The sequence below is a fragment of the Patagioenas fasciata genome, chromosome 25, assembly GCF_037038585.1.
Source record: "Patagioenas fasciata isolate bPatFas1 chromosome 25, bPatFas1.hap1, whole genome shotgun sequence".
NCBI classification, from domain to species: Eukaryota; Metazoa; Chordata; class Aves; order Columbiformes; family Columbidae; genus Patagioenas; species Patagioenas fasciata.
The window spans coordinates 7,855,730-7,873,994 of record NC_092544.1 but is presented as its reverse complement, the minus strand read 5'-3'; the positions used below and the strand labels follow the sequence as shown (position 1 = coordinate 7,873,994).

General features: G+C 58.4%; 1 long non-coding RNA gene across 1 annotated transcript; it reads left to right on the top strand.

Annotated features, from left to right (window-relative positions):
- Positions 1-15,537: 15,537 nt before the first annotated feature.
- Positions 15,538-17,644, top strand: LOC139825627 (uncharacterized). The gene is made up of 3 exons (XR_011735819.1): positions 15,538-15,686; positions 17,228-17,285; positions 17,504-17,644. It is a non-coding gene; the product is annotated as an uncharacterized lncRNA (long non-coding RNA).
- The last annotated feature ends 621 nt before the right edge of the window (positions 17,645-18,265 follow it).

The window sequence follows — 18,265 nt, the reverse complement described above, 5'->3', positions numbered from 1 at the left end:
AAAGGGGGGGTCTCCACGGTGCCACAATGGGCCCTGGGGACAAGAGGGTCCCCACGGTTTCACAATGGGCCCTGGGGACAAGGGGGATCCCCGCCCTGTCACAATGGGCCCTGGGGCCAAAGGGATCCCCAGGATGTCACAATGGGCCCTGGGGACTGCGGGGGGTACTAGGATGTCACAATGGGTCTTGGGGACAAAGGGGGTACCCAGGATGTCACAATGGGCCCTGGGGACAATGGGGGGTCCCTTGAAGGTCACAATGGGCCCATGGGACAAAGAGGGTGCCCACGGTGTCACAGTGGGCCCTGGCGACAAAGGGGGATCCCCAGGATGTCACAATGGGCCCCGGGGACAAAGTAAAATCCTGGAATGTCACAATGGTCCCCAGTGACAAAGGCGCTCCCCATGGTGCCACAATGGGCCCTGGGGACAAAGTGGGTCCCCAGGATTTCACAATGAGCACTGGGGACAAAGGGGGGTCCCAGGATGTCACAATGGGCCCTGGGGACAAGGGGGGGTTCCCATGGAGTCACAATGGGTCCTGGGGACAACGAGGCGTCCTGGGACGTCACAATGGGACTTGGGGACAAAGGGGGTCTTCCACAGTCTCACAATGGGCCCTAGAGACAAGGGGAGATCCCCAGGATGACACAATAGGCCCTGGGGACAAAGAGGAGTCCCCCTGAATGTCACAATGGGCCCTGGGGACAAGGGGGGTCCCCATGGTATCACAATAAGCCCTGGGGACAAAGTGGGGTCCTGGGATGTCACAATTGGCCCTGGGCACAAAGGGGGGTGCACATGGTGTCAAAATGGGCCCTGGGGACAAAGGGCGTCCCCAGGATGTCACAGTGGGCCCTGGGGACAAAGTGGTCCCCATGGTATCAGAATGGGCCCTGAGGACAAAGGGGGGTCCCCAGGATGTCACAATGGGGTCTTGGGACAAAGGGGGTCCCCAGGATGTCACAATGGTCCCTGGGGACAATGGGGGTTCCTGGGACATCACAGTGGGCCCTGGGGACAAAGGCGGTCCCAGGGTGTCACAATAAGCCATGGGGACAAGGGGGGTCCCCAGGATGTCAGAATGGGCCCTGGGGACAACGCGGGGTCCTGGGATGTCACAATGGGCCACGGGGACAAAGGCGATCCCCATGGTGTCACAATGGGCCCTGGGGACAAGGGGGTCCCCAGGATGTCACAATGGGCTCATGGGATAAAGGGGGTACCCACGGTGTCACTATAGGCCCTGGGGACAACGGGGGGTCCCCACGGTGCCACGATGGGTCGTGTGGACAAGGGGGTCCCCAGGATGTTCACAACGGGCCCTGAGGACAAAGGGGGTCCCCACGGTGTCACAATGGTCCCTGGGGACAACTTGGGGTCCTGGGATGTCACAATGGGCCCTGGGGACAAAGGCGGTCCCCAGGATGTCACAATAAGCCCTGGGGACAAGGGGGGTCCCCAGGATGTCACAATGGGCACTGGGGACAAAGGGGGTACCCACGGTGTCACTATAGGCCCTGGGGACAACGGGGGGTCCCCACGGTGCCACGATGGGCCCTGGGGACAAGGGGGTCCCCAGGATGTTCACAATGGGCCCTGGAGACAATGGGGTGTCCCCAGGATGTCACAATGGGCCCTGGGGACAAAGAGGGTCCCCAGGATGTCACAATCGGCCCTGGGCACAAAGGGGGGTGCACATGGTGTCAAAATGGGCCCTGGGGACAAAGGGCGTCCCCAGGATGTCACAGTGGGCCCTGGGGACAAAGTGGTCCCCATGGTATCAGAATGGGCCCTGGGGACAAAGAGGGGTGCCCTGAATGTCACAATGGGCCCTGAGGACAAAGGGGGGTCCCCAGGATGTCGCAATGGGCCTTGGGGACAATGGGGGGTCCTAGGATGTCACAATGGGCCCGAGTGACAAATGGGGTCTCCATGGTGTCACAATGGGCCCTGAAGACAAAGGGGGTCCCCTGAATGTCACAATGGGCCCTGAGGACAATGGGGGTTCCTGGAACGTCACAATGGGCCCTGGGGAGAAAGGGAGGTCCCCAGGATGTCACAATGGGCCCTGGAGACAATTGGGGGTTTTGGGATGTCACGATGGGCTCTGACGACAAGGGGAGGTGCCCATGGTGTCACAATGGCTCCTCAGTGACAAGGGGGGTCCCTATAGTGTCACAATGGGCTCTGCAGACAATGGGGGGTCCTGGGATGTCACAATGGGCACCAGTGACAAAGGGGGTCCTCATGGTGCCACAATGGGCCCTGGGGAGTAAGTGGGGTCCTGGGATGTCACAATGGGTCCTGGGGACAAAGGGTGATCCTTTGATGTCACAAGGGGCCCTGGAGGCAAGGGGGTCCCCAGGATGTTACAATGGGCCCTGGGCACAAAGGGGGGTCCCCATAGTGTCACAATGGGTCCCCAGTGACAAAGGGGTCCCCACGGTGCCACGATGGGCCCTGGGGACAAGAGGGGGTCCCCATGGTGTCACAATGGACCCTGGGGTCAAAGGGGGTTCCCAGGACATCACAATGGGCTCTGGGGACAATGGGGATCCTGGGACATCACAATGAGCCCTGGGGACAAGGGGGGGTCCTGGGACGTCACAATGGGTCCTGGGGACAAAGCGGTTCCCCAGGATGTCACAATGGGCCCCGGGGACAAAGCAGGGTCCTGGGACGTCACAATGGGCCCTGGAGACAAAGGGATTCCCCAGGATGTCACAATGGGCCCTGGGGACAAAGGGGGTCCCCACAGTGTCACAATGGTCCCTGGGGACAAAGGAGATCCCCACAGTGTCACAATGGGCCCAGGGGACAAAAGGGGGACCCCAGGATGTCACAATGGGGTCAGGGGACAATGGGGGGTCCTGGGACGTTATAATGGGCCCTCGGGAAAAAAGGGGTCCACATGGTGCCACAATGGGCCCTGGGGACAACGGGGGTCCACATGGATGCCACAATGGACACTGGGGACAAGGGGGTCCCCAGGATGTCACAATGGGCCCTGGGGACAACGGTGGCTCCTGATGTCACAATGGGCCCTGGGGACACAGGTGGTCCCCAGGATGTCACAATGGGCCCTGGGGACAAAGTGGGGTCCTAAGATGTCACAATGGGCACTGGGGACAAAGGGGGTCCCCATGGTGCCACAATGGGCCTTGGGGACAATGGGGTCTCCCCAGGATGTCACAATGGGCCTTGGGGACAAAGGGGTGTCCCCTGAATGTGCATAATGGGCCCTGGGGACAAAGGGTGGTCGCCGGGATGTCTCAGTGGGCCCTGGGGACAATGGGGTGTCCTGGGATGTCACAATGGGCCCCAGTGACAAATGGGGTCTCCACGGTGTCACAATGGGCCTTGGGGACAAAGGGGGGTCCCCAGGATGTCACAATGAGCCCCGGGGTCAAAGGGGTCCCCAGGATGTCACAATGGGTACTGGGGACAAAGGCGGGGTCCCCATGGTGTCACAATGGACCCAAGTGACAGGACGAGTCCCCACGGTACCACTATGGGCCCTGGACACCAGGGGGTTCCCCGGATTTCACAATGGGCCCTGGGGACAAGGGGGGTCCCCAGGATGTCACAATGGGCACTAAGGACAACGAGGGGTCCTGGGATGTCACAATGAACCCTAGGGACAAAGGGGGTCCCCAGGATGTCACAATGGGCCCTGGGGATAAAGGGTACTCCCCAGGATGTCACAATAGGCCCTGGGGACAAAGGGGGTCCCCAGGATGTCACAACGGGCCCTGGGGACATTTGGGGTCCCCAGAATGTCACAATGGGCCCTGGGAACAATAGGGGGTCCTGGGACGTCACAATGGGCCCTGGAGTAAAGGGGGGTCCCCAGGATGTCACAATAGGCCCTGGGGACAAAGAGGAGTCCCCTGAATGTCATAATGGGCCCTGAGGACAAGGAGGGTCTCCACGGTGTCACAATGGGCCCTGGGGACAATGGGGGGTCCTGGGATGTCACAATAGGCCCTGGGGACAAAGGGGGTCCCCATGATTTCACAATGGGCCCAGGGGACAATGGGGCATCCTGGGACGTCACAATGGGCCCTGGGGACAAAGGGGGTCCCCATGGTGTCACAATGGCCCTGGGGATAAAGGGGGACCCCAGGATGTGTATAATGGGGCCTGGGGACAATGGGGGGTCCTGGGATGTCACAATGGGCTCTGGGGACAATAGGGGGTCCTGGGACGTCACAATGGGCCCTGGAGAAAAGGGGGGGTCCTGGCATGTCACAATAGGCCCTGGGGACAAAGGGGGTCTTCAGGATGTCACAATGGGCCCGGGGGACAAAGGGGGTCCCCAGGATGTCACAATAGGCCCTGGGGAAAAAGAGGGCTCCCCAGGATATCACAATGGGCTCTGGTGACATAGGGGTCCCCAAGATGTCACAACGGGTCCTGGGGACAAGGGGGGTCCCAAGGATGTCACAATGGGCACTGGAGACAAAGGGGGGGTCCCCACGGTGCCACGATGGGCCCTGGGGACAAGGGGGTCCCCAGGATGTAACAATGTGCCCTTGGGACAATGGGGGCTCCTGCGATGTCACAATGGGCCCTGGGGACAAAGGGAGGCCCCAGGATGTCACAATGGACCCTGGGGACAAAAGGGGTCCCCGGGATGTCACAATGGGCCCAGGGGACAACGAAGCATCCTGGGACGCCACAATGGGCCCGGGGAAAAAGGGGGGTCCCCAGGTTGTTCACAATGGGCCCTGGGGACAATGGGGGTCCTGGGATGTCACAATGAACCCTAGGGACAAAGGGGGTCCCCAGGATGTCACAATGGGCCCTGGGGATAAAGGGGACTCCCCAGGATGTCACAATAGGCCCTGGGGACAAAGGGGGTCCCCAGGATGTCACAACGGGCCCTGGGTACAAGGGGGGTCCCACCCTGTCACAATGAGCACTGGGGACAAAGGGGGTCCCCAGGATGTCACAATGGGCACTGGAGACAAAGGGGGGGTCTCCACGGTGCCACAATGGGCCCTGGGGACAAGAGGGTCCCCACGGTTTCACAATGGGCCCTGGGGACAAGGGGGATCCCCGCCCTGTCACAATGGGCCCTGGGGCCAAAGGGATCCCCAGGATGTCACAATGGGCCCTGGGGACTGCGGGGGGTACTAGGATGTCACAATGGGTCTTGGGGACAAAGGGGGTACCCAGGATGTCACAATGGGCCCTGGGGACAATGGGGGGTCCCTTGAAGGTCACAATGGGCCCATGGGACAAAGAGGGTGCCCACGGTGTCACAGTGGGCCCTGGCGACAAAGGGGGATCCCCAGGATGTCACAATGGGCCCCGGGGACAAAGTAAAATCCTGGAATGTCACAATGGTCCCCAGTGACAAAGGCGCTCCCCATGGTGCCACAATGGGCCCTGGGGACAAAGTGGGTCCCCAGGATTTCACAATGAGCACTGGGGACAAAGGGGGGTCCCAGGATGTCACAATGGGCCCTGGGGACAAGGGGGGGTTCCCATGGAGTCACAATGGGTCCTGGGGACAACGAGGCGTCCTGGGACGTCACAATGGGACTTGGGGACAAAGGGGGTCTTCCACAGTCTCACAATGGGCCCTAGAGACAAGGGGAGATCCCCAGGATGACACAATAGGCCCTGGGGACAAAGAGGAGTCCCCCTGAATGTCACAATGGGCCCTGGGGACAAGGGGGGTCCCCATGGTATCACAATAAGCCCTGGGGACAAAGTGGGGTCCTGGGATGTCACAATTGGCCCTGGGCACAAAGGGGGGTGCACATGGTGTCAAAATGGGCCCTGGGGACAAAGGGCGTCCCCAGGATGTCACAGTGGGCCCTGGGGACAAAGTGGTCCCCATGGTATCAGAATGGGCCCTGGGGACAAAGAGGGGTGCCCTGAATGTCACAATGGGCCCTGAGGACAAAGGGGGGTCCCCAGGATGTCACAATGGGGTCTTGGGACAAAGGGGGTCCCCAGGATGTCACAATGAACCCTAGGGACAAAGGGGGTCCCCAGGATGTCACAATAGGCCCTGGGGACAAAGGGGGTCCCCAGGATGTCACAACGGGCCCTGGGGACATTTGGGGTCCCCAGAATGTCACAATGGGCCCTGGGAACAATAGGGGGTCCTGGGACGTCACAATGGGCCCTGGAGTAAAGGGGGGTCCCCAGGATGTCACAATAGGCCCTGGGGACAAAGAGGAGTCCCCTGAATGTCATAATGGGCCCTGAGGACAAGGAGGGTCTCCACGGTGTCACAATGGGCCCTGGGGACAATGGGGGGTCCTGGGATGTCACAATAGGCCCTGGGGACAAAGGGGGTCCCCATGATTTCACAATGGGCCCAGGGGACAATGGGGCATCCTGGGACGTCACAATGGGCCCTGGGGACAAAGGGGGTCCCCATGGTGTCACAATGGCCCTGGGGATAAAGGGGGACCCCAGGATGTGTATAATGGGGCCTGGGGACAATGGGGGGTCCTGGGATGTCACAATGGGCTCTGGGGACAATAGGGGGTCCTGGGACGTCACAATGGGCCCTGGAGAAAAGGGGGGGTCCTGGCATGTCACAATAGGCCCTGGGGACAAAGGGGGTCTTCAGGATGTCACAATGGGCCCGGGGGACAAAGGGGGTCCCCAGGATGTCACAATAGGCCCTGGGGAAAAAGAGGGCTCCCCAGGATATCACAATGGGCTCTGGTGACATAGGGGTCCCCAAGATGTCACAACGGGTCCTGGGGACAAGGGGGGTCCCAAGGATGTCACAATGGGCACTGGAGACAAAGGGGGGGTCCCCACGGTGCCACGATGGGCCCTGGGGACAAGGGGGTCCCCAGGATGTAACAATGTGCCCTTGGGACAATGGGGGCTCCTGCGATGTCACAATGGGCCCTGGGGACAAAGGGAGGCCCCAGGATGTCACAATGGACCCTGGGGACAAAAGGGGTCCCCGGGATGTCACAATGGGCCCAGGGGACAACGAAGCATCCTGGGACGCCACAATGGGCCCGGGGAAAAAGGGGGGTCCCCAGGTTGTTCACAATGGGCCCTGGGGACAATGGGGGTCCTGGGATGTCACAATGAACCCTAGGGACAAAGGGGGTCCCCAGGATGTCACAATGGGCCCTGGGGATAAAGGGGACTCCCCAGGATGTCACAATAGGCCCTGGGGACAAAGGGGGTCCCCAGGATGTCACAACGGGCCCTGGGTACAAGGGGGGTCCCACCCTGTCACAATGAGCACTGGGGACAAAGGGGGTCCCCAGGATGTCACAATGGGCACTGGAGACAAAGGGGGGGTCTCCACGGTGCCACAATGGGCCCTGGGGACAAGAGGGTCCCCACGGTTTCACAATGGGCCCTGGGGACAAGGGGGATCCCCGCCCTGTCACAATGGGCCCTGGGGCCAAAGGGATCCCCAGGATGTCACAATGGGCCCTGGGGACTGCGGGGGGTACTAGGATGTCACAATGGGTCTTGGGGACAAAGGGGGTACCCAGGATGTCACAATGGGCCCTGGGGACAATGGGGGGTCCCTTGAAGGTCACAATGGGCCCATGGGACAAAGAGGGTGCCCACGGTGTCACAGTGGGCCCTGGCGACAAAGGGGGATCCCCAGGATGTCACAATGGGCCCCGGGGACAAAGTAAAATCCTGGAATGTCACAATGGTCCCCAGTGACAAAGGTGCTCCCCATGGTGCCACAATGGGCCCTGGGGACAAAGTGGGTCCCCAGGATTTCACAATGAGCACTGGGGACAAAGGGGGGTCCCAGGATGTCACAATGGGCCCTGGGGACAAGGGGGGGTTCCCATGGAGTCACAATGGGTCCTGGGGACAACGAGGCGTCCTGGGACGTCACAATGGGACTTGGGGACAAAGGGGGTCTTCCACAGTCTCACAATGGGCCCTAGAGACAAGGGGAGATCCCCAGGATGACACAATAGGCCCTGGGGACAAAGAGGAGTCCCCCTGAATGTCACAATGGGCCCTGGGGACAAGGGGGGTCCCCATGGTATCACAATAAGCCCTGGGGACAAAGTGGGGTCCTGGGACGTCACAATTGGCCCTGGGCACAAAGGGGGGTGCACATGGTGTCAAAATGGGCCCTGGGGACAAAGGGCGTCCCCAGGATGTCACAGTGGGCCCTGGGGACAAAGTGGTCCCCATGGTATCAGAATGGGCCCTGGGGACAAAGAGGGGTGCCCTGAATGTCACAATGGGCCCTGAGGACAAAGGGGGGTCCCCAGGATGTCACAATGGGGTCTTGGGACAAAGGGGGTCCCCAGGATGTCACAATGGTCCCTGGGGACAATGGGGGTTCCTGGGACATCACAGTGGGCCCTGGGGACAAAGGCGGTCCCAGGGTGTCACAATAAGCCATGGGGACAAGGGGGGTCCCCAGGATGTCAGAATGGGCCCTGGGGACAACGCGGGGTCCTGGGATGTCACAATGGGCCACGGGGACAAAGGCGATCCCCATGGTGTCACAATGGGCCCTGGGGACAAGGGGGTCCCCAGGATGTCACAATGGGCTCATGGGATAAAGGGGGTACCCACGGTGTCACTATAGGCCCTGGGGACAACGGGGGGTCCCCACGGTGCCACGATGGGTCGTGTGGACAAGGGGGTCCCCAGGATGTTCACAACGGGCCCTGAGGACAAAGGGGGTCCCCACGGTGTCACAATGGTCCCTGGGGACAACACGGGGTCCTGGGATGTCACAATGGGCCCTGGGGACAAAGGCGGTCCCCAGGATGTCACAATAAGCCCTGGGGACAAGGGGGGTCCCCAGGATGTCACAATGGGCACTGGGGACAAAGGGGGTACCCACGGTGTCACTATAGGCCCTGGGGACAACGGGGGGTCCCCACGGTGCCACGATGGGCCCTGGGGACAAGGGGGTCCCCAGGATGTTCACAATGGGCCCTGGAGACAACGGGGTGTCCCCAGGATGTCACAATGGGCCCTGGGGACAAAGAGGGTCCCCAGGATGTCACAATCGGCCCTGGGCACAAAGGGGGGTGCACATGGTGTCAAAATGGGCCCTGGGGACAAAGGGCGTCCCCAGGATGTCACAGTGGGCCCTGGGGACAAAGTGGTCCCCATGGTATCAGAATGGGCCCTGGGGACAAAGAGGGGTGCCCTGAATGTCACAATGGGCCCTGAGGACAAAGGGGGGTCCCCAGGATGTCGCAATGGGCCTTGGGGACAATGGGGGGTCCTAGGATGTCACAATGGGCTCGAGTGACAAATGGGGTCTCCATGGTGTCACAATGGGCCCTGAAGACAAAGGGGGTCCCCTGAATGTCACAATGGGCCCTGAGGACAATGGGGGTTCCTGGAACGTCACAATGGGCCCTGGGGAGAAAGGGAGGTCCCCAGGATGTCACAATGGGCCCTGGAGACAATTGGGGGTTTTGGGATGTCACGATGGGCTCTGACGACAAGGGGAGGTGCCCATGGTGTCACAATGGGTCCTCAGTGACAAGGGGGGTCCCTATAGTGTCACAATGGGCTCTGCAGACAATGGGGGGTCCTGGGATGTCACAATGGGCACCAGTGACAAAGGGGGTCGTCATGGTGCCACAATGGGCCCTGGGGAGTAAGTGGGGTCCTGGGATGTCACAATGGGTCCTGGGGACAAAGGGTGATCCTTTGATGTCACAAGGGGCCCTGGAGGCAAGGGGGTCCCCAGGATGTTACAATGGGCCCTGGGCACAAAGGGGGGTCCCCATAGTGTCACAATGGGTCCCCAGTGACAAGGGGGTCCCCACGGTGCCACGATGGGCCCTGGGGACAAGAGGGGGTCCCCATGGTGTCACAATGGACCCTGGGGTCAAAGGGGGTTCCCAGGACATCACAATGGGCTCTGGGGACAATGGGGATCCTGGGACATCACAATGAGCCCTGGGGACAAGGGGGGGTCCTGGGACGTCACAATGGGTCCTGGGGACAAAGCGGTTCCCCAGGATGTCACAATGGGCCCCGGGGACAAAGCAGGGTCCTGGGACGTCACAATGGGCCCTGGAGACAAAGGGATTCCCCAGGATGTCACAATGGGCCCTGGGGACAAAGGGGGTCCCCACAGTGTCACAATGGTCCCTGGGGACAAAGGAGATCCCCACAGTGTCACAATGGGCCCAGGGGACAAAAGGGGGACCCCAGGATGTCACAATGGGGTCAGGGGACAATGGGGGGTCCTGGGACGTTATAATGGGCCCTCGGGAAAAAGGGGGTCCACATGGTGCCACAATGGGCCCTGGGGACAACGGGGGTCCCAGGATGCCACAATGGACACTGGGGACAAGGGGGTCCCCAGGATGTCACAATGGGCCCTGGGGACAACCGTGGCTCCTGGGATGTCACAATGGGCCCTGGGGACACAGGTGGTCCCCAGGATGTCACAATGGGCCCTGGGGACAAAGTGGGGTCCTAAGATGTCACAATGGGCACTGGGGACAAAGGGGGTCCCCATGGTGCCACAATGGGCCTTGGGGACAATGGGGTCTCCCCAGGATGTCACAATGGGCCTTGTGGGGAAAGGGGTGTCCCCTGAATGTGCATAATGGGCCCTGGGGACAAAGGGTGGTCGCCGGGATGTCTCAGTGGGCCCTGGGGACAATGGGGTGTCCTGGGATGTCACAATGGGCCCCAGTGACAAATGGGGTCTCCACGGTGTCACAATGGGCCCTGGGGATAAAGGGGGGTCTCCAGGATGTCACAATGGGCCCAAGTGATGAGTCCCCACAGTGCCACTATGGGCCCTGGAGACAAGGGGGGTCCCCAGGATGTCACGATGGGGCCTGGGGACAACGAGGGGTCCTGGGACGTCACAATGAGCCCTGGGGAAAAAGGGTGGTCCCCATGATGTCACAATGGGCACTGGAGACAGTGGGGGGTCCTGGGATGTCACAATGGGCCCTGGGGACAAAGTAAGGTCCTCGGCTGTCACAATGAGCCCGGAGGACAAGGGGGGTCCCCAGAATTTCACAATGAGCACTGGGGACAAAGTGGGGTCCTGGGATGTCAAAATGGGCCCTGGGGACAAAGGGGGTCCCTTAATTGTCACAATGGGCCCTGGGGACAAGGGGGGTCCCTTAATTGTCACAATGGGCCCTGGGGACAAAGTGGGGTCCTGGAATGTCACAATGGGCCCAGAGGACAAAGGGGGTCCCCATGGTGCCACAGTGGGCCCTGGGGACAAAGGGGGTCCTGAGACGTCACAATGGGCCCTGGGGAAAAGGCAGGGTCCCCACGGTGTCACAATGGGCCCTGGGGACAATGGGGGGTCCTGGGATGTCACAATGGGCCCCAGTGACAAAGGGGGTCCCCATGGTGCGACAACGAGCTCTGGGGATAAAGGGGGTCTCCAGGATGTCACAATGGGCCCTGGGGACAAAGGAAGTCCCCAGAATGCCACAATGGGTCCTGGAAAGAAGTGGGGTCCCCACCGTGTCACAATGGGCCTTGGGGACAAAGGGGGGTCCCCAGGATGTCACAATGGGCCCCGGGGACAAAGAGGTCCCCAGGATGTCACAATGAGTACTGGGGACAAAGGCGGGGTCCCCATGGTGTCACAATGGACCCAAGTGACAGGACGAGTCCCCACAGTACCACTATGGGCCCTGGAGACCAGGGGGTTCCCCGGATTTCACAATGGGCCCTGGGGACAAGGGGGGTCCCAGGATGTCACAATGGGCACTGGGGACAACGAGGGGTCCTGGGACGTCACAATGAGCCCTGGGGAGAAAGGGGGGTCCCCACCCTGTCAGAAGGGACCCTGGGGACAAGGTGGGGTCCTGGGATGTCACAATGGGCCCTGGGGACAAAGGGGGTGTCCATGGTGCCACAATGGGCCCTGGGGAGTAGGGGGGGGGGGGTCCCCTCGGTGCCACGATGGGCCCTGGGGACAAGGGGGTCCCCAGGATGTCACAATGGGCCTTGAGGACAAATTGGGGTTCTGGGATGTCACAATGGGCCCTGGGGACAAAGGGGGTCCCCAGAATGTCACAATGGGCCCTGGGGACATTTGGGGTCCCCAGAATGTCACAATGGGTCCTGGGGACAATGGGGGATCCTGAGACGTCACAATGGGCCCTGGGGACAAAGTGGGTCCCCATGGTGTCACAATGGCCCTGGGGATAATGCAGGGTCCCCAGGATGTCACAATGGCCCCTGGGGACATTAGGGGTCCCCACAGTTTCACGATCTTAACCCTTGACACCCCCCAACTACTGGGTCCTTAGGGTTACTCCCGGGTCCCTCCTGAACTGAATCCCCGCCCGAACTCCTGGGTCTGATAGAGGGCACGAACATTTTAAGGGTTAACAAAACATAATTGGGTGCCCACTAACGAGCCAACACTTTAGGGCTGAGCCACACGAGCCCTTAGTTCAGAGCTTTAGGTGAACTCATGGTAAGGAAACCAGAACCCAGCAGTGCCAGGATCAGGAGTTTTACGGCACCAGCTGTGAACTCGAGGGGACGAGAGAACCGAGATTTACAGCAAAAAGGGGGCGCCAGGCTGGGTTCAACCGACCTGGAGCTTGGGTCCCAGTCCATTCAACACAAGGAGCCAAACCTGAGGAAGCTGAAGGAGCCTTCATCCAAAGACCCCTCCTCCAGAGCACCAGGTGGCGCCGCGCAGGCGAACAGGGGGCGTCCAGGCGGAGACTACGGCAGTGATGAGCGGGAAAGGTTATGGATGTGCGCGGGCGCTCTGGGGTCGTTGGGACACGAGCACCTCGCTGTATTTAAACGCAGCTCCTGCCGCTCGGAGCGGCGCACGAGGGGTGGAACCATCGCTCCCCTTGCGCCCGACGGCGAAACGAACGCAGCTGCTCTGGAGCCCTGCGGGGTGTGGAGGTTCATGGCTCCGGAGGCTGTAAAGTTGTTTTTGCGCCTCCGTTCCCCTCATGCCCCCCCATTCCCTTCACACCGACCCCCAATCCACCCCCCACCCGACCCCCAGCTCCCCCCCCCACCCCGACCCCCAATCCACCCCCCACCCCGACCCCCAGCTCCCCCCCCCCACCCCGACCCCCAATCCACCCCCCACCCGACCCCCAGCTCCCCCCACCCCGACCCCCCAATGCCCCCCAGTTCCTCCCCAGACTGACCCCCAATGCCCCCTCACACCGACCCCCAAGGCCGCCCCCGCACACCAACCCCCCAGTTCCCCCCTCAAACACCGACCCCCAATCCCCCCCCGGACCCTAATTCCCCCTCGCACTGACCCCCAACGCCCCCCACACCAACCCCTAATGCCCCTCACATCGACCCCCAAATCCTCCCCAGACTGACCCCTCAAATCCTCCCCAGACCAACCCCCAACTTCCCCCCCACACCGACCCCCAATTCCCCCTCACACCGACCCCCAATGTCCCCCCCCCCACACCAGACCCCAATTCCCCCACACACCGACCCCCAATTCCCCCCCACACTGATCCCCAATGCCCCCCCACACACCGACCCCCAATTCCTCCCCAGACTGACCCCCAATGCCCCCTCACACCGACCCCCAAGGCCCCCCCTGCACTGACCCCCCCACACCGACCCCCCAATTCCCCCCTCAAACACCGACCCCCAGTGCCCCCCCACTGGACCCTAATTCCCCCTCGCACCGACCCCCAATGCCCCCCCACACACTGACCCCCAGTTCCTGCCCCCCACACCAACCCCTAATGCCCCTCACATCGACCCCCAAATCCTCCCCACACTGACCCCTCAAATCCTCCCCAGACCAACCCCCAACTTCCCCCACACCGACCCCCAATTCCCCCTCACACCGACCCCCCAAGCCCCCCCCACCGATCCCCAATTCCTCCCCACACCGACCCCCAATGTCCCGCTCACACCGACCCCCAGTTCCTCCCCCACACCGCCCCCCAATTCCCCCCTCACACCGACCCCAAATCCCCACCCCCACACTGCCCCCCAAATCCCCCCCTCACGCCGACCCCAATTCCTCCCCCCACACCGACCCCCAATGCCCCTCACGCCGACCCCCAGTTCCCCTCACAACCTCCACCAAAACGGCGGCGCCTCCCCCTACTCCCTCCCGCCTTTTCCCGCCACACACTCCCGGCACGTGACGCCGGCGAGGGGGCGTGGCCGGCGGCGAGGGGGCGTGGCCGCGGCGCCGGCGGGCGGGAAGCGCCGGGGCGGGAAGCACCGGGTGAGGAGATCGCGTCCCCTCGGGTCCCTCGTGTCTCTTCATGTCCCATCGCGTCCCCTCGGGTCCCTCGGGGCCCCTCGTGTCCCCTCATCTCCTCAGCACCCCCGCTGGAGCCCGCCCGTCCCTCCCCTCCAGGAGAGACCCCGGGGCTGGGGCGGATCCGCCATCAATCCCCCCACAGACTTTTTCTCTCTTTCATCCCCCTTTTCCCTCTTTTCCCTCTTTCCCCCTTTATCCCTCTTTCCCCCCTTTTTCCCTTCCCCCCCTTTTTCCCTCTTTTCCCTCTTTCCGCCGTTTTTCCCTCTTTTCCCTCTTTCCCCCCTTTTCCCTCTTCCCACTTTTCCCCCCCTTTTTCCCTCTTTTCCCTCTTTCCCCCTTTATCCCTGTTTCCCCCCTTTTTCTCCCTTTCCCCCCTTTTTCCCTCTTCCCCCTCTTTTCCCCCTTTTTCTCCCTTTTTCCTTCTTCCCCCCCTTTTCCGCCTTTTCCCTCTTTCCCCCTTTATCCCTCTTTTCCCTCTTTCCGCCCTTTCCCCTCTTCCCCCCTTTTTCCCTCTTTTCCCTCTTTCCCCTTTATCCCTCTTTGCCCCCTTTTTCCCTCTTTTTCCTCTCCCCCTCTCCTCTCCCTCTTCTCCCCTCTCTCCCCTTTTCCCCCCTCTCCCCTCTTTCCCTCTCCCTCCTTTCCTCCCCTTTTCCCTCTTCCCTCTTTCCCTTCTTTCCCCCTCCCCTTCTTCCCCCTCTTTCCATCTATCCCCTCTTCCCCCTTTATCCCTGTTTCTTCCCTTTCTCCCCCCTTTCCCTCTCTCCCGCTTTTCCCTATTCCTCCCCCTCTCCCCCTCCCTCTTTCCCCCTCCCTCGCTCTCTCCCCCTTCTCCCCCTCCCCCCTCTTCCCTCTCCCCTCTCTCCCCTTTTCCCTCTTTCCTTGCTTTTTCCCCCTTTTCCTTCTTTCCCCCTTTCCCCTCTTTCCCTTTTTCCCCCTTTTCCCTCTTTCCCCCCTTTTTCCCCCTTTCCCCCCTTTTCCCTCTTCCCCGTTTCCCTCTCCCGTTTTCCCGTCCCTCCTCCCATTCCCGTGCAGCCCAACCCCTTCCCCCCTTTTCCCCAGAGCAGTTTTCATACAGATCCCCCCTTTCCCCCCAGCCCCGAACCCCCGGGGGTTTCTCAGCATCAGCAGCCACTTCACTCCCCCCAATTTAACTCTTTGTGTCCCTTTTCCAGGCTCTTTGGGAGCCCGGGTGTCCTGGGGCCGCTCTGGTTTTTGCTCCGGGGTGTTTGGAGCCCGGTGACCATGGACCTGTTTCCCTTGGGCGACGAGCTGCGTGGCTTTGCCCAGAGCCCCGGGCTGCTCTGCGGGGAAGCGCTGGAGCCCGACCTGGAGCCCAGTCTGAGCCTGGAGCCCGACCTGAGCCTGGAGCCCGACCTGGAGCCCAACCTGAGCCTGGAGCCCGACCTGAGCCTGGAGCCCAACCTGAGCCTTGAGCTCAGTATTTACTACTGATCAGTATTTAGTAATGATGGTCAGTATTTATTAATGATGATCAGTATTTATTAATGGTGATCAGTAATTATTAATAACGGCTAGTATTTATTAATGACGCTCAGTATTTATTAATGATGGTCAGTATTTATTAATGATGGTCAGTATTTATTAATGACGATCAGTATTAGTGGTGATCAGTAATTATTAATAACGGTATTTATTAATGACGATCAGTATTTATTAATGATGGTCAGTATTTATTAGGGACAATCAGCATTTATTAATGATGGTCAGTATTTATTAATGACGATCAGCATTATTAATAAGGATCAATATTTATTAATGGTGATCAGTATTTATTAATAACGACCAGTGTTTATTAGTGATGGTCAGTATTTATTAATGGTGATCAGTATTTATTAATGATGGTCAGTATTTATTAAGGACGATCAGTATTTATTAATGGTGATCAGTAATTATTGATAACAGTCAGTATTTATTAATGACGATCACTATTTATTAATGATGGTCAGTATTTATTAATGACGATCAGTATTATTAATGATGATCATTATTTATTAATGATGATCAGTATTTATTAATAACAATCAGTATTTATTAGTGACAGTCAGCATTTATTAAGGACAGTCAGTATTTATGAATGGTGGTCAGTATTTATTAAGGACATCAGTATTTATTAATGATAGTCAGTATTTATTAAGGACAATCAGTATTTATTAATGATGGTCAGTTTTTATTAATGGTGATCAGTATTTATTAATAAGGATCAGTATTAATGATGATCAGTATTTATTAATGATGGTCAGTATTTATTAATGACAATCGGCATTATTAATAAGGATCAATATTTATTAATGGTGATCATTTATTAATAACGATCAGTATTTATTAGTGATGGTCAGTATTTATTAATGGCGATCAGTATTTATTAATGATGGTCAGTATTTATTAATAGCGATCAGTATTTATTAATGACAATCAGTATTTATTAATGACGGTCAGTATTTATTAATAACGATTGGTATTTATTAATGATGATCAGTATTTATTAATGATGGTCAGTATTTATTAATGATGATCAGCAATATGAATAAGGATCAATATTTATTAATGGTGATCAGCATTTATTAATAATGATCAGTATGTATTAATAACGATCAGTATTAATGATAACCAGTATTTATTAATGATGGTCAGTATTTATTAATGGCGATCAGTATTTATTAATAACGATCAGTATTAATGATGATCAGTATTCATTAATGATGATCAGTATTTATTAATGACAATCAGCATTATTAATAAAGACCAATATTTATTAATGGTGATCAGCATTTATTAATAATGATCAGTATTTATTAATGATGGTCGGTATTTATTAACGGCGATCAGTATTTATTAAGGATGATCAGTATTTACTAATGACGGTCAGTATTTATTAACGGTGGCTGGTATTTATCAACAATCGGTATTGATTAACGGTCGCTATCTATTAATGATGAGCATTTATTAACGGCAGAGCAACCCCTGCCCGCCACCGTTGCTTCTCTCGTGCAGGGTGGGAACATCTACCGCCTGCCGACCGCGGCTGGGAGGAAAACGCCTGCGCCGGGCGGTGAGTGAACCCGTGGGAGCTTGAGGGCACGTTTGCCTTAAATCCTTGTTATTTAACCCTTTTGGCTTGAAACCTTTGAGACCGAACGCCGATTGATTCCACCGGGCAAGCTCCACCTGCCTGGAGCTTCAGTGCCGACTACGCCATCTGTTCTAAAAGCGCCGTGACTTTATCATGTTGATTTTTTTACCTATTTATCCTGATTTTTGTCACTTTAGCCGCTTGGCGGCTACTCCGGTTGAGGATGGCGGCGTCTCCATGTGCCGGAACCACGGGTGGTCGGTGGACGCCGAGAGGGGGCAGGTAACGGGCACCCATGGGTGCTGCTCATTGAGCGGGGATCTGAGCGAAGGCGGCGAGGGGGACGGCGGTGCCGTCGAAGCCCTTTGCGGGGGTCGTTACCAAATTGTGCGTAACTGGATGATTTGTGAAAGTCGCTGCCGATTGAGTGGAGACGACGGGGTGAGAAAACGAGAAATAGGGAATCGCTGCGGTGTAAAGATTCGCGTTGCGCGCTCCTGCCCGGTTTGGGTCGTGTTTAGCGTAGCGGGTTTTATTATCCTCGTTATATAATGGAGAAATAATTGGGAAGAGCAGTTTGCAAAGCGCTTTGATATCCTCCAGCGCCACCGACGCTCCCGGTTCCGTTTGTGCTCAGGTGCGCGACGCGGGCGATGCAAACACCGCGAAACCATCGTTGGGAGATGGAAACGGTGCCTCCGAACCCCCGACGCTGTCCGAAAACCCCCCTGGTGATCCCGGTGTTGGTTCCAGTGACAAGGAACGAGGTGGGTGAGGAGTACTTGGATGGTTGTGCGATGATTCGGCAACCGGCGGTGCCGGAGTCGCTTCCCAGAGCACCCGTGTGTGTGTCCCTGGCTGAACCAAGGGTGCTACGTGCCCCAGAACCCCCCAAATTACACCCAAATAACACCCAAATACACCCGGGAGTAACCCTAAGGACCCAGTAGTTGGGGGGT